Raw genomic sequence first — 14,766 nt, 5'->3', positions numbered from 1 at the left:
GACCTGTCGGGCACAGCGGCTCCAGCTGACAGAACTTTAATATACCGGTCCAGCAACAATGGTACCGGTACGCTTACCGGCACCCTTGTTCCCTGAACCGGCAGGGTCAGAATGAGGCCCGATGTTTCTCTCTGCATTGTCTTCAATGGAGCTGCCCACATTTCAATGTTATAATTGAGCTTTACATAACCATTGTGATCACAGCCTAAGACAGGACAAGATGTTTGAGGGTGCTACTTAGTCTGTTTGTGGGTACCATAAGTATGGTCAGATGGTCAGGCACAACATGTTCTCCTTCCCCACCCATCTCCAAATCTGAAGGCACGTACCATAAATCCAGGGTCCAGGTCCAGGAATGAGATAGAAAGAGGAAGAAAAAGAGGGTGAAGGAACAAACCTCCCTGAGAGGAATTAGAATGCAAAAAAGGAATCCCAAGTGGCTACCCGATAGACACAATGGCGCAGCTTAGGGAAAACCAGGCTCTTGCAGAGACTCAGCACAAATCCTGAGGAGAAGTAACCAGCTATGCAACAGAAGCTCATGCCAGAATGTTACAACCTGGACCATGTCAACATTACAGGGGAAAAGGCAAAAGCATATCCAGCAGACAAAGTATTGATCAAATACTAGTAGTTTCAATCATGTCCGTGTCAGCACTACCGGAGAACAGGCAGGAGCATATCCAGGAGAACCAGCAGGGGCAAAAAACAGCAGTTCCAATCAGGTCTGTGTCAACTGCACAGGAGAACAGGCAGAGAAGACTCCAGGAGAACACAGCGGAAATGGGGTCAAGTCAGGTACCACAGGAAGCAGAAACAGCCAGACAAGGGGCGCTCACCATTGTTGACTGGCATCACAGTCTGCGCTAGCCCTCTATAATGACCCTCCTACTCTGATCCTCTGAGATCCTAAAGTGCCCACTAATACCATTGTGGTACACCACACTGATGCATAGTGCAGGGCCTCTGGGAATTCTAGGCCAATTCCGTAAGCGCCAGGGTAGGTTACAGGGCCCATGCTTTGCTGTCTGTATGGCCAGCTGTGCGATTGGAACGCGGACTGTGAAACACATTCCGAGGGTTGTAGAACATGTAATAGGTGTTGGCGGGTCAGGAAATGTCTCCACGATCAAGAGGGGTTCATGTTGCGCGCAACATATTTGTGATTAGGGGTGCAGCACCCTGGGCACAATGTTGCAATTTAATGTGTCACGCCTAGAAACACTTGTGTACAGGCGTGTTATAAATGCCATATCATATCATATCAGTATAGTTACATGTGAATGGGATATGTTAAATGGTGTTACTTTTTTGTAAAATGTATACATATAAGCTTCACACGTGTTCAGAAATACAAATGCTAAAACCGCAAAATGCAATATAAACGCCATTCAGACATAATGGGGGTCATTACGATCCTGGCGTTAAGGGTTTAATGGCGCTGTAAAAGGTGTCGGCGCCGTTAAACCCTTAACGCCTGATTACGAGGTCCCTTTGCAGGACCCGACCTTAACGGCTGGTTTTACCAGCCGTTAAAGTAGGATGCCGCAAAGGGACCTGGGTGCTAATTACGGTACCGCAATTTGCGGTACCGTACTTAGCGCCTTCCCCAGTCCCATTGAGCCCTATGGGGCGAAAATGGGAATGGGGAAGGGCCATGGTGAAATGGGGAAATACCCCCCCGCCAATCTTGGAATGGGACGGTATTTCCCCATTCCACCATGGCGGACTCGTTACAACACTGGCACCAACCATGGTGCTAATAGGGCCATGGTTTAGCGCCAGGGTTGTAATGAGGGCCAATGTGCTCTGGTGTGCCCAGAAGCAGGCAATGAGCAGTTTTTATAATGCGTGTGTGAAAAAGGGGGCCTGTCCTGAAGAATCCACTGTAAAGGAAAGATAGCATAAACATATAAAGGGGATTTATGAATCTACATGGTTCTGCAGAGTTTCAGATGCCAGAGCATGGGTAAATAAGTAACTTCAACCTTAGCAATGGACAGCTCAGTTAAAGGAGCTGGCCATGATTTTTATGATCTGATAAGTATCGCAGAAAGCAAATGTAATCTCTTAAATATGTGGGAGCTTGAAGGAGGATTTTTACTTTTTGTTCTGACCAGCAATAAACCATGGAGTGAAGTGGCGCTCAAGGGTAAAGAGATTGTAGCCCAGGAGGTTCAATTGTATTTTCAGATGTGCAGTGCACTAAGAAATGGCAGTTTTTTTTTTTTTTTTAACTTGGTTTGATCGAGTTTTCAACATAAGATGTTATTCAACATACAGTTACTAGTCACTATAATACTGTCAAACCGAGAAAGGATAATCGTAGCCGGCCCAAGCACCAAGGCCCGCACTAAGGCTCACTCCCCTGATGCCTTTGTCTGAGCTCTACTCTTCGTTTCCATGCCGTTGCCATTCCAAGATGGCCGTTCATCACTACTCGACACCAACAGCTGATCTACCTTCTAAACAGGCACCCTCTGCGTGCCGTCTCGTCTGATTGGCTCATTTACGTTCTTATCAAGCCAATCCCCAAGCAGGGAGGTGTAGCCGGCCCGAGCACCAAGGCCCGCACTAAGGCTCACTCCCCTCTCCCAGCTTGTCCTTGCCTTTCCGGCCGTCGGCCAGAAACCCTGCCTCCCATCTGGCAGCCGTGGATCCTTTGGTGAACCCCCTAAACAGGTACAATACTGCCTGCAGTAAGGAAACTGTTATCCTTCATCAGTACTACCACTGACTCAGCCCGTGTGCCGCTACTAACACGATTCAGATTCACTATCTCTGTCACTGTACGCACTATACTCAAACGATCACACCTGATACCTATTTCGCCCACTAATACTGCGCCTGCCTCACTGGGTTAACCATGATGAACATCATTTGTTTGAAAGTGTATTCCTATAACATGGATATGATTGTGATTCTGCTCCCATGTGTTCCACTTCCCTGCTGAAACCCACGCTTCCCCGACTGTACTGCATTACAGCTTATACAGCCAATTGTGAAGCCAACCAATCCATTGACCTCACACTCATTTTAGGTGTACTATTGATGTCTACTCTCCGCATTTTAAGGCTATCTAGGATATCTCTAATCTAGGTGAAGCTTTTGCCTTGGACCTGGTTTCAAGCGCACCATTGATGTCTGCCTACTGCCTTTTAAGGCTACCTAGCATATTTCCGCTTCTTCTATAATTGTTCACGCTGGCTGCCTACTAAATATTGTGTACCATAACTACAGTTGTTAACCAATGCATAGCCCCTCAACATTGTATGCATTTCCTGTAAAACGTTTTCTTATGATTTCTATATACTGCTGGTAAAACAGACCACTAGCATGCTGTATGCATGTCTGGTACACTGGGCCTTTAGTTTTTATCTAGGGACCTGCACCGCCCATCTACAGTACATCCCTAGTGCACCTTTTGAGTGCCAGTCCTCTGTATTGCATTGCCCAAATCCCTGTCCCTCCGTAGTTCATTACTTACCTGTTACTCTGGTTAGTACAAGGCACCTGTACCTAATGCGCCCCCCAGTCCACCTGTCTGTCTAGACTCAGTCATTGCTAGGTATCTGCGTCCATTGTGCCTGTTCAGGTCACTTTATGACTGACTACATTTAATCATTGCTAGGTATTTGCACTAATTGTGCCTGCTCAGGTCACTTTATCTCTGACTACATTTAATCATTACTAGGTATTTGCACCCATTGTGCTTGTTCAGGTCACCTTATGTCTGACTACATTGAGGGCATCATTACACGGAAGGCGGAGGACCAAGGTGCTATTAGCACCTTGGTCCATGCCGGTAAAATACCGGCACCGCCTTGGTGGAAAGGGGAATTACCGCCCCATTCCAAGGTTGGCGGGGCGGTAATTCCCCCTTCCACCACTGCCCTTCCCCATTCCCATTTTTGCCCCATAGGGCACAAATGGGAATGGGGAAGGTGCTAATTACGGCACCGCAATTTTGCGGTGCCGTAATTAACACCAAGGTCCCTTAGCGGGTTGGTTTTTAACGCCTGCAAAAAGCAGGCGTTAAAGCACCGACCCGCTAAGGGACCTCGTAGTAAGGCGGTAAAGGTTAACGGTCACCGTTACCATTAACGGTGACCGTTAACCATTACCGCCTTCCGTGTAATGAGGCCCTTAATCATTACTAGGTATTTGCACCCATTGTGCCTGCTCAGGTCACCTTATGTCTGACTACATTTAATCATTGCTAGGTATTTGCACCTATTGTGCTGGCTCACATAATTTATGTCGGACTACATTTAATCTTTGCAAGGTATTTGCACTCATTGTGCCTGCTCAGGTCACTTTATGTCTGATTTCATTTAGTCATTGCTAGCCATTGACAGATTCATCATGCCGCGTTAGGTTGCCAGGCATTATCTGCCGTACCCTTTCCCAGTTAGGCTATCAAAACTCTTAGCCGACTTCATCTACTAAAATGTATTGTGCCCCTACACCACACCCGCATCACTTAGCTTTGTACGCTAGTACCTTAAAGCTTGCACACCTGCCTAACCTACATCTCGCCCACTACGTATTGCTCACCTTTCTAGCCATATTTGGCCCACAGCTCATCCACACTACTGCCCAACACCACACACCAACTTACCCTACAATGCACACAACTATGTTTCCTACAATGGATACAAATCTACCGGGCGCACCGCCTTCATGTAACACAACTTCGCTCAATCCATACCTAAATGTTCCAGCCCTCTGGCTACAACATTTCACCACCAAACCTACCCACAACCAACCCTGCCTTACTAGCATCAGGAACGCCAGGCTTGGCTCTCGCCTGTACAATATCTTCATCTCAACTGCCTGTCACCACACTTTGTCTGATACAGGCATACAAAATGCTGCTACGCATAAACCTACACTGTCTCTCCTGACTAGATTAACATCGCCTAACCGCCTGAGTCAACCTTGTGACACCTCAGTTAGAAACCAAAGATTAGCATCCAGATGTCATCACTGGTCCTATCACATCAACATCCCTATTATGGAAAAAACAAACAACACCACTGCCCCTGTGATACCAATAATTGTCGTAACCCCTACTGCTAACTATCCCAACACTGTGACCAAACTCAAAGGTGCACTTATTAACGCACGTTCTGTCCCTGCTCACGCCTTAGATATTGCAGATTTCATCGTGACAGAAAACCTTGACTTTGTTGCTATCACGGAAACCTGGCGGCCTGCGACCTCGGGGCCTTCCCTGACCCTAGCCATCCCTGACAACTACTCCATTATTAGATGCGACAGGGACACTAAGCAAACTAAGGGGGGCGGATTAGCAATTATATTTAAGAGTTTGCTCAATCTCAGAGCTGCCAACACCCTGCAGCTGCCATCAGCTGAACTACTTTCTATTAAACTACTGATTTCTCCCAACCACACAGCTTCAGTGCATCTCATATACAGGCCACCCGGCCCTACCTCCACATTTGCTGAGAACATCTCATCCATCTTAGCCTCTAGCATTAAGCCTAAATCTCAAATCATCATACTTGGCGACCTCAACTTGGGATACAAGGACACGAATGATGCCAAAGCCAATGACGTAGCCAGTGTTCTGGCTGACTTCGGCCTCACCCAACATGTTAATATACCCACCCATATCAAGGGTTGCACCCTTGACTGGGTTTCAGACATGAACTGTGCACTAAAGGTAAACTCTGTGACACCATGTGCGTGGTCTGATCACCATAAAATAATATTTTCCATTAATTCTAGCCCACCCACTGACAAACCTAACATTGCCCTGCCAACCTATACACGAAACAAGAAGGATATTACGGTTCAGAAACTAATTCCCCTTATACTCCCATTACTGAACTCGGCCTCCTCCACTTGCTCGGACCCCACTGCGTTAGTTGACACCTACAACTGTGTCATGTTAAAAGCTCTCAACACTATTGCCCACCTCAAACTGCGCAAAAAAAACCTTGCAACCATTTTAATTCATGGATCACCCCTCACCTACATGAACTGCGTAAAACAAAAAGAAAAGCTGAGTCACATTGGATAAGCTCACCTACACTAGTCAATAGAAATAACCTTACAATCGCCTCCCTCACTTACAAAGAAGCTATCCTAGCGGCCAAAAAAGAAGTGTACAACATCAGGATCACACATGCTCAATCTAACACTAAGGAACTCTTTAAGATCCTTAAGGAACTAGAGTCCCCATCCGCTCCATTGGACACATGCACCCTGGACGCTGAATGGTGTTCCAATATACAAAAAGCACTACTAAAGAAAATTGCCTTCCTCCAAGCCAAAATGAATAGCAAAAAAATCCACCTCTCGGATTCAACGGGCAACCCCCAGTCTCACAATACCCCAGTTCCGAAGCATTCATTCAAACCTTTCTGCTTCTCACCCCTTACCATCAAGGAAGTTGAAAACATCATCATGAAGCTTAAGCCTTCCAACTGGCAAGGTGACGCCTGCCCTGCGCCGGTCGTAAAGGAAGCGGCTCATGACCTCGCACCATTCATTACTTCATTTATCAATTCATCATTCAAATTGGGCACAGTACCCGACAACCTCAAGGATGCATGGGTCATCCCCCTAATTAAAAAACCCAACCTTGACCCTAGCAATCCCACCAACTACAGGCCCATCACCACAGTGCCTTACCTACTCAAAATTCTGGATGGTGCAGCCTATCTCCAAATCCAGGATTACCATGATACTAACAACCTATTAGGGCTTAGACAATCTGGCTTCCGTCCAAGACACGGTACGGAGACAGCCCTGATTGACTTCAAAACCCAAATCGAGGACCTGAAAGACAAGGTCAAACAAGCTCTCCTGCTCCTCCTCGACCTCTCTGCTGCATTCAATTTGGTCGATCACCAAATCCTCTGCCATCACCTTAAGATAGCCGCTCACTTCTCTGACGCAGCTACTTCCTTGATCAGCTCCTTCCTGGCAAATAGATCTACGAGGGTCTTCTCTTCCTCAGACGCGGCCGACCCAGCACATGTCCCCTGCGGAGTCCCACAAGGCTCTTGTGTTTCGCCCACGTTGTACAACGTGTTTACTAAAACGCTCTTTGATATTCTTGACTATCTGGGTGTCTCGTACACAAATTATGCGGACAACACCCAGATACTCAACCCTATCACTGGTGACTATGTAACCGATATCAACGCACTTAACTCAGTCTACTCGGTCATCCAGGCCTGGATGGCACACCACGGCTCTGCCTTAACAATGAGAAAACTGAGTTACTCATCAGTCCAAACTCACGAAACTTGACCCCAAATATAACTCCTTCATTATTGATGGAAATGTTATTAAAGTCACCAACGTCAGGAAAACACTTGGAATTTACCTAGACTCCACTCTCTCTCAATAGACAAACCAACTCAGTAGTCTCAGCATCATTGTACACATGTAAACTCATCACAGCGTGTCGCCCCTTCCTGACAATGGACAACTGCCTGATCCTAGCCAGAACCCTCATCATGTCCAAAATTGATTATTGTAACGCCCTTTACCTAGGGACCAGTCAAAGTAACCTTGATAAACTTCAGGTCACCTAGAACAACACCATTAGGGCTGCTTTTAACATCCCCAGGCGCTCACACATCTCCTCTACCAGGCGCAACCTGCACTGGCTACCCATTACACTTCGCATCTCACTCAAAACTTTTGTTCTAACATACAAGACACAAACTAATGCTGCACCTGCTTACCTGTCCACGCGCTTCACACAACATACAGCATCCAGACCACTGAGATCTGCACAGGCGCACACACTATCCATCCCTGGTTTCAAGCTTCAGACAGCTAGGGGCTCGAGTTTCCCAGTCCTGGCTGCTAAACTATGGAATTCCCTACCCAATGATCTTAGGAATGTGCCAGCCATCCAATCCTTCAAAAACAGAACTAAACGGTGGCTTCACGAACAGGATGCACTGGCCTCCGCTGTGTAATTTATGCAGCAGTCACCCGCAAACAGGCTACTCACTGTATATACTGTATATTTGACCATTTTGCCATTCCTTGTAATATTTCTGATTCATGTTCTTATTATTGATGTAAATTTGCCTATAAAATGTAATCTGTATATATCTATGTAACACTTTCTCTAACTACTTTTCCAAACATGCGCCCTGATGCCCCTGGGCAGGGTGCGCAATACAAATAAACAAAATACAAATACCATTTACATACAGATTTGAGTCTCACACCTTATTCCTGGTTAATGAACGACAATCAAAAATGCTCTCCAGAGCATTATCTCATATGTGCTGGGCTCGACCCAGCTCTCAAAACTCTTCTCCACCCATCCCCCAGCCGTCTAGGTTTTATCCTTTCAGGTTGGTATTCTGATATCTGTATTGATCTGGGAACAAGTAATGTATTGGTCAATGTAATCTTGCCACAATGCCTCATATTGTACGGATCTCCCATGTACAGCCACAATGATCCTTTCTATCAAACATATGCCAGTGGTGACCTGATTCGATCACTATACATGCTCGCGCTGCTAACAATAGAGGTGCAACCAGGCCTGTCACCCTTCTAAATTTGTCCTCATCTCTCTCCAGCCCAAACAAAACAAGAAGAGGTGCGCACTCCCGTTGAATCCCCTCCACATCCTTGATCCAACCGAGGACCTCATCCCACCACATGTGCCAATAATTTGCCCGCACACCACATTCTCTCCAGCATAGGGGACTTGCTGTTTGAAACATCTTGGACAGCCTCTGGGGGTCATATTTCCACCTATGAAGAAGTTTGGTTGCATGCAATTTATATTGGGAGGCGATCGATACTAGGGAAGGTCCCTTACACATCTTAGACCAGAATTTCGAGTCGATTTTAAGGTTCATATCTGCCTCCCGTCTATTCTTGAGTTTTATCATGGATCCTTTCCCAGCATCTATCAAAGTTTTGTACATAATTGAGATCAGGCCCTTGGTTTCAGTGAGGGTATCTAGAAGTGATTCAAATGGGGTGAGGTCTCTTTGTATTATCTCTTCCCATGGTCCCCTCATCAAAGCACCATTGAATTGAAGAAAGTGAAATACGGGAAATTTTCCTATGCCTTATGCGTCCTCAAGTTCAGTGATCGTAATGAATTCACTTCCCCTCCAAAGTTGTCCTACCCTCTGAAGACCCGCCTCAAACCACTTTTGAAACCTGCTATGGTCCGGAATCTCTTCCTGAATCCCTGGTGCCCAAAAGTGACTCAATGGGGATGGCCATGTTGTTATGCCTCGCATATCTGCTCCCTCCCTCCATATTTCCCAAATAGTCCCCAGAATAGAATGTTGTCGAATCCTGCGAGTAAATTTATTCCTTGGTACCCAAATCCACTCAGATTAGGTGGATGGGGCGAAACTATGGTTGTCAAGGTTCACCCATTGCAGATGCATTTGGTTTCTCAAATGTGGAATTAAAATCCTTAGCTGTGCCGGTATATAGTACTTTTCGAGGTCCGGTAGACCCACCCACCCTTTTTCTTTGGGCAGTGTCAATACTTTATATGCAATTCTTGGTTTTTTACCCTGCCATAGAAATCTCACAACAGCCTTTTTCACTTCCCCCAAAAAAGATTTGGGCATTTTAATTGGAAGCATCTGAAATCGGTATAGAAACCTTGGGAGACACACCATCTTGATTGCATTTAGTCTACCCATCCATGAGCTTGTGAGCTTCTGCCACTTGGTCAGGTCCGATTGGAATTTATCAACCAGGGGGGGAAGTTTGCTTCATATAAGGTATCTAAGCGTCTTACCAGATTAATCGCCAGATATCGCAAGGTGGTATCCCTTATTGTAAGGCCCAGAACCGAATACCTCTCCATGTCCTGTTGTGTGTGGTCGTTCAGGGGGAACAGAATAGATTTAGTTTTATAAATTTTGAATCCAGAGAGGAGTCTGTAATGTTCTATTCATTGTATAGCTCTGGGGATGGAAGGAAACGGATTTGTGACGTGTAGTAACAGATCGTTGGCGTATAATGCCACCTTATATTCCATTCCCTCGACCAGATGATCAGCCCTGATTTCACACTCAAGAGGTTCAAGCGACAACGCAAACAATATCACGGACAGAGGGCAACCCTGTCTAGTGCCCTGACTCAGAGTAAACCACGGTGAGTAGTCAGAGTTGACGCTCTTGAAGATGTGTAGACGGCTTATGCCCCTCTAATAAATCTCTTGCCTAGCTATACCTTTTTCAAAACCGCCTCTAGGAATCCCCACTTGACTGTGTCGAAGGCCTTCTCTGCATCGACAGATAGAAGAGCAAGTTCCCCTGTCATCATATTTGATTCGTGCATTAGGTGTAAAGTTTTGAGCATTGTCCCGATCCCTGCCTTCCCAGAATAAATCCTACCTGGTCCGAGCCGAGGCATATATGTCTCTAGTCGAGATGCCAGGATTCTCGTATTGGGCAGTATGATCCGCAATATTTGGGGTCTCTTCCTTCCTTGGGTATGACGGAGATCAATACTTCCAAAAAAGATTCTGGCGTTACCCCTGTCTCTAGTATATCATTAAACAGGCCAACTAAAAAGAGGAGGAGGGGGGTCAGGAAGGTCTTATAAAAACCAGCCGAATAGCTGTCATTTCCAGGAGCCTTTCCCAGAGACAGCCTCTTCACTGCATTTTCTACCTCTTCAGCCGTAATTGCATTCCCACCTCATTTAAGTATTCTTCTAGTTCAGCACTACCTTGGGTCATTTCTGATTCGTATAGGTGTTCATAGAACCTTATGAAACAGGTGGTGGTGCCGGAAACACGAGAGCAACTGAAGAACAAGGCAAAGGGTATTACATCAAAAATTCATTTTATTTTGTTATAGATTGTAAAAAAGTTTTTAATTAATTCATTTTGTAAAACACATCCTATATAACAGACATTCATACATTCATTCATACTAATACAGCTCAATACAGCTCTAAAAATAGTACATTTACATTTTTTGAAGGGAAATGTGAAGAAAGTGCAACAACTGTTCCATTGTTAGGATAAAAATTACGCTTTCTAAAAAAACAATTAATGGGATCAAAAGCAAACAGATACAAATTCTGTGTAATGGATATGTCAACAACACTTCCAGTGTTCAATGATAATGGTTCATTCCAGACAAAAGTTATCTTTAAAACATGTACATAGATGAGAAAGGATTGAAAGGTATTGTGTCTGATTTGGTAAAATTGGGAGTGATTGAAGAGATTACAGGCAGCATATGTAACAGCCCCATTCTTCCGGTGTATAAGAAAGGAGGTAATGAGGTACCATATTGTTTCATAATTGATTTGCGCGCACTAAACAAGGTAGTAGATCCCCAATTCCGATTGGTTCCAGATGTTACCACAATTTTGACAATGATCCCAGCTTCCGCAAAGTATTTTAGTGTTATTGATTTGAAAAATGCTTTCTTCAGTATTGCAGTACACAAAGAAAGTAGATATCTGTTTTCTTTCACACTAGGAGGGCGATCGTTTACTTTCACGCGCATTCCCCAAGGCTACACAGAAAGCCCTAGCATCTAAAGCAGAGCATTAAAAGAACAACTAGATATGCTAGAGCTACCAACAGGTTGTGTATTGCTACAATATATAGATGATCTGTTGATCGCAGCGCACACAGAGGAGATTTGTAAAGAAAGTACCATTTTACTATTAACCCACTTAGCAGCGCTTGGCCACAAAGCCAGCTCAAAAAAGTTTCAGTATTGTCGAAAGGAAGTGGCTTATTTGGGTTACTTACTTTCGAGAGAAGGGAGAAAACTAACACCGGAGAGAATAGAGAGCATTTCTGGTATGCCTATTCCAAAAACACAAAAAGGAGTCAGAGCTATAATAGGCATGGCTTCTTATTGACGGCAATGGATAGTGAATTTTGCCTTAATTGTGAAACCGATGGTGGAGTTGACAAAGAAAGATGTTGTGATGCCCTTGCAGTGGAATGAAGAATGTCAGAGAGCATTTGACTTGCTAAAAACTGCATTGTGTTCTGCTCCAGCTTTGGGGACACTGAATTATGAAACGATTTTTAAATTGTTTGTGCATGAGAATGACGGCTGCGCGTTGGCAGTTCTAACACAGGAACAAGGTGGAAGAAATAGGCCATGCGGCTATTTTTCTTCTGCGCCGGACCCTGTAGCGCGCGCATTACCACGATGTTTGCGAGCTGTTGCAGCGGCTGCTGCGTCAGTGAAACAAACAGAAGGGATGGTATTGGGACACACCTTAATTTTGATGGTGCCACATGCCATAGACGTTATAACCATCAATAGAACGCAGACGCAACACCTCACCTCTGCTAGATTGACTAGATATGAAATTGTGTTGTTTGCACCCCACATCCAAATTATGAGGTGTAACGCTTTGAATCCAGCAGAATTAATGCCAATGCCCGGGGAAAACCTTGGTCGAAATGAATCACCGCCCATGATTGTTTAATGGCTACTGAGGAAGAAACAAAAGGAAGAATTTATTTAAGTGATACCCCACTAAAAGAACCAGATGGAGAACTGTTTTGTGACGGTTCCTGCTTTAAATTACCTGATGCCACCTCAACTGCCGCATATGCCATCACCACGTTAAAGAGTATTGTGGAGAGCAAAAGAATCCCTTACAACTCTGCACAAGCGGCAGAAATAATAGCATTAACCAGAGCTTGTGAGATAGCTGAGAATCTGAGCGTGAATATATATACTGTCAGTCAGTACGCCTTTGGCGTGGTACATAACTTTGGCCGACTCTGGGCTGAGAGAGGTTTCCTAACATCACATGGGGCTAGAATCCAACATGGCCCTTCGATTGTACGATTGCTGTCTGCAATCACGTGTCCAAAGCACCTAGCAATAATGAAATGCGAGGCGCACAAAAAGGTAACGTGTAAAGTGGGAGAGGGAAACGCGTGTGCAGACAGAATTGCAAAACAAACGGCCAATGATATGAGTACAAAGATGTTTACAGTACAGTCTGAAGAGGTGCCCTGCTACTGTCAAAGAGATGCAGGCAGAAGCCACTGTTGATGAAATCCAAGGGTGGGCTGAGGGCTCTGCAGAATTAGATCTGGAGGGTTGTTGGGTGGACAAGAAGAGCGGGAATTGGATGTTGCCAAATGCCTATGTAAATGCAATGGTCACAATGGCTCACAGCCCCACTCATTTTTTTAAAAATTTTTTATTTTAATTCTTGATAATGCGCCAAATCGCCCAAAGGCCTCACGGCGCACAGAAAACAAAAAAGACAATACTAAACAGACAGTTGAAAAGCGGACATCTCAGGGGGAACTATGAAATGAAGATTTAAGGAGAATTGAAGAGATGGGACTTGAGATTTTTCTTGAACTGAGTCAGTGAGGAGGAGCTCTTAAGATGGAGAGGAAGAGTGTTCCAGAGAGTAGGGGCTGAGACACTGAAGATAGTTTTGCCGAACTTGGCAGTTCGAAAACGGGGCTGAGTGAGCATGGCTTACTCAGTGGACCTAAGTGAACGGCCGGGGACTAGCGATGAATACACTGGGTCAAGTAGATGGGTGCAGAGCCAATCAGACATTTGAAGGTAAGAGTGAGTATCTTAAAGGATACTCTATGCTTGATGGGCAGCCAGTGCAATTTCTTCCTGGCATCAGTAATAGAAGAGTACCTGTCCAGACCTAGCACGGCTCGGACTGGGCCGTTTTGGGTTGTCTGGAGAGCAGTAATATTAGCAGCAGAAGTATTTGCTGTTACAATAGTCTAACCTAGAATTAACAAGGGCCGTTGCTAGAAGAGACATAATGCTGACAGAGAGAAACGGCCGCAACGCAAAGAGTTGCTTGTTAATCCAGCAACAGGTTGCCCTGGTTTTAGCAACATGTTGGCGCATTGAGAGTTTGGCATCAGTAGTGACCCCAGAGTCTTAACGCTGCATGCCACTGGAATGGATACATTGGCAATGGCAAATGAGTCATATTCCTTAGAAAGGTTTTTTAACATGTGGCTTGAACCTGCTATGAGAAACTCAGTTTTATCGGCATTGAGGGCCATAAAATTCGTACTCATCCATGAATGGATGACAGAGTAGATAGCAGAGATGACCTTGGAATCTGTAGGGTAGGAACTAGACAACTCAAGGACGACCTGGGTGTCGTCCGCGTAGTTGGTATAAAGGACACCCAGATCGTCGAGCATGCGAAGCAGGGGGAGAATATAGATGTTGAACAAGGTCGGGATAGGGATGAACCCTGGGGGACACCACGTGTGAGCAAAGAGGGTACAGAGGAGGCATTGTGGGGAAGGGAACGGTGACTCCAACAGGCAGTTTTGGCCCTCCCTCTATGCCATTTGAGGTGATCCATTTTGATTTCATAGAAATGGAGAGATGCCAAAACTTGAAGTATGTCCTAGTGGTTATATGTGCATTCAGCAAATGGGTGGAAGCATATCCATTGAAAGACTGCACTGCTATAAGCACAGCGAAAGTGATGTTAAAGGAATATTTCTCCCGTTTTGGCCTGCCCCGTGTCATATGGTCAGATAATGGTCCGCATTTCGTAGGTTCAGTAGTATTACAGATTTGTGCAGGTCTCCGCGTAGATATGCGATTCCATTGTTCGAGACATCCGATGTCGGCCGGTCTTATTGAACGCCACAACGGAATCCTGAAATCGAAAAATTAGCAAGATATGTGCAGGAAGCAAGGTAAGATGGGTATATGCGTTAACAATAGCACTATTATGCAGGCGAACATCTGTGCAGGCGAGAACTGGGCTCTCCCCAAAGGA

The sequence above is a fragment of the Ambystoma mexicanum genome, chromosome 3q (assembly GCF_040938575.1).
Source record: "Ambystoma mexicanum isolate Mex_15411 chromosome 3q, UKY_AmexF1_1, whole genome shotgun sequence".
Taxonomy (NCBI): Eukaryota; Metazoa; Chordata; class Amphibia; order Caudata; family Ambystomatidae; genus Ambystoma; species Ambystoma mexicanum.
Note: the sequence above shows the minus strand (reverse complement) of the source record.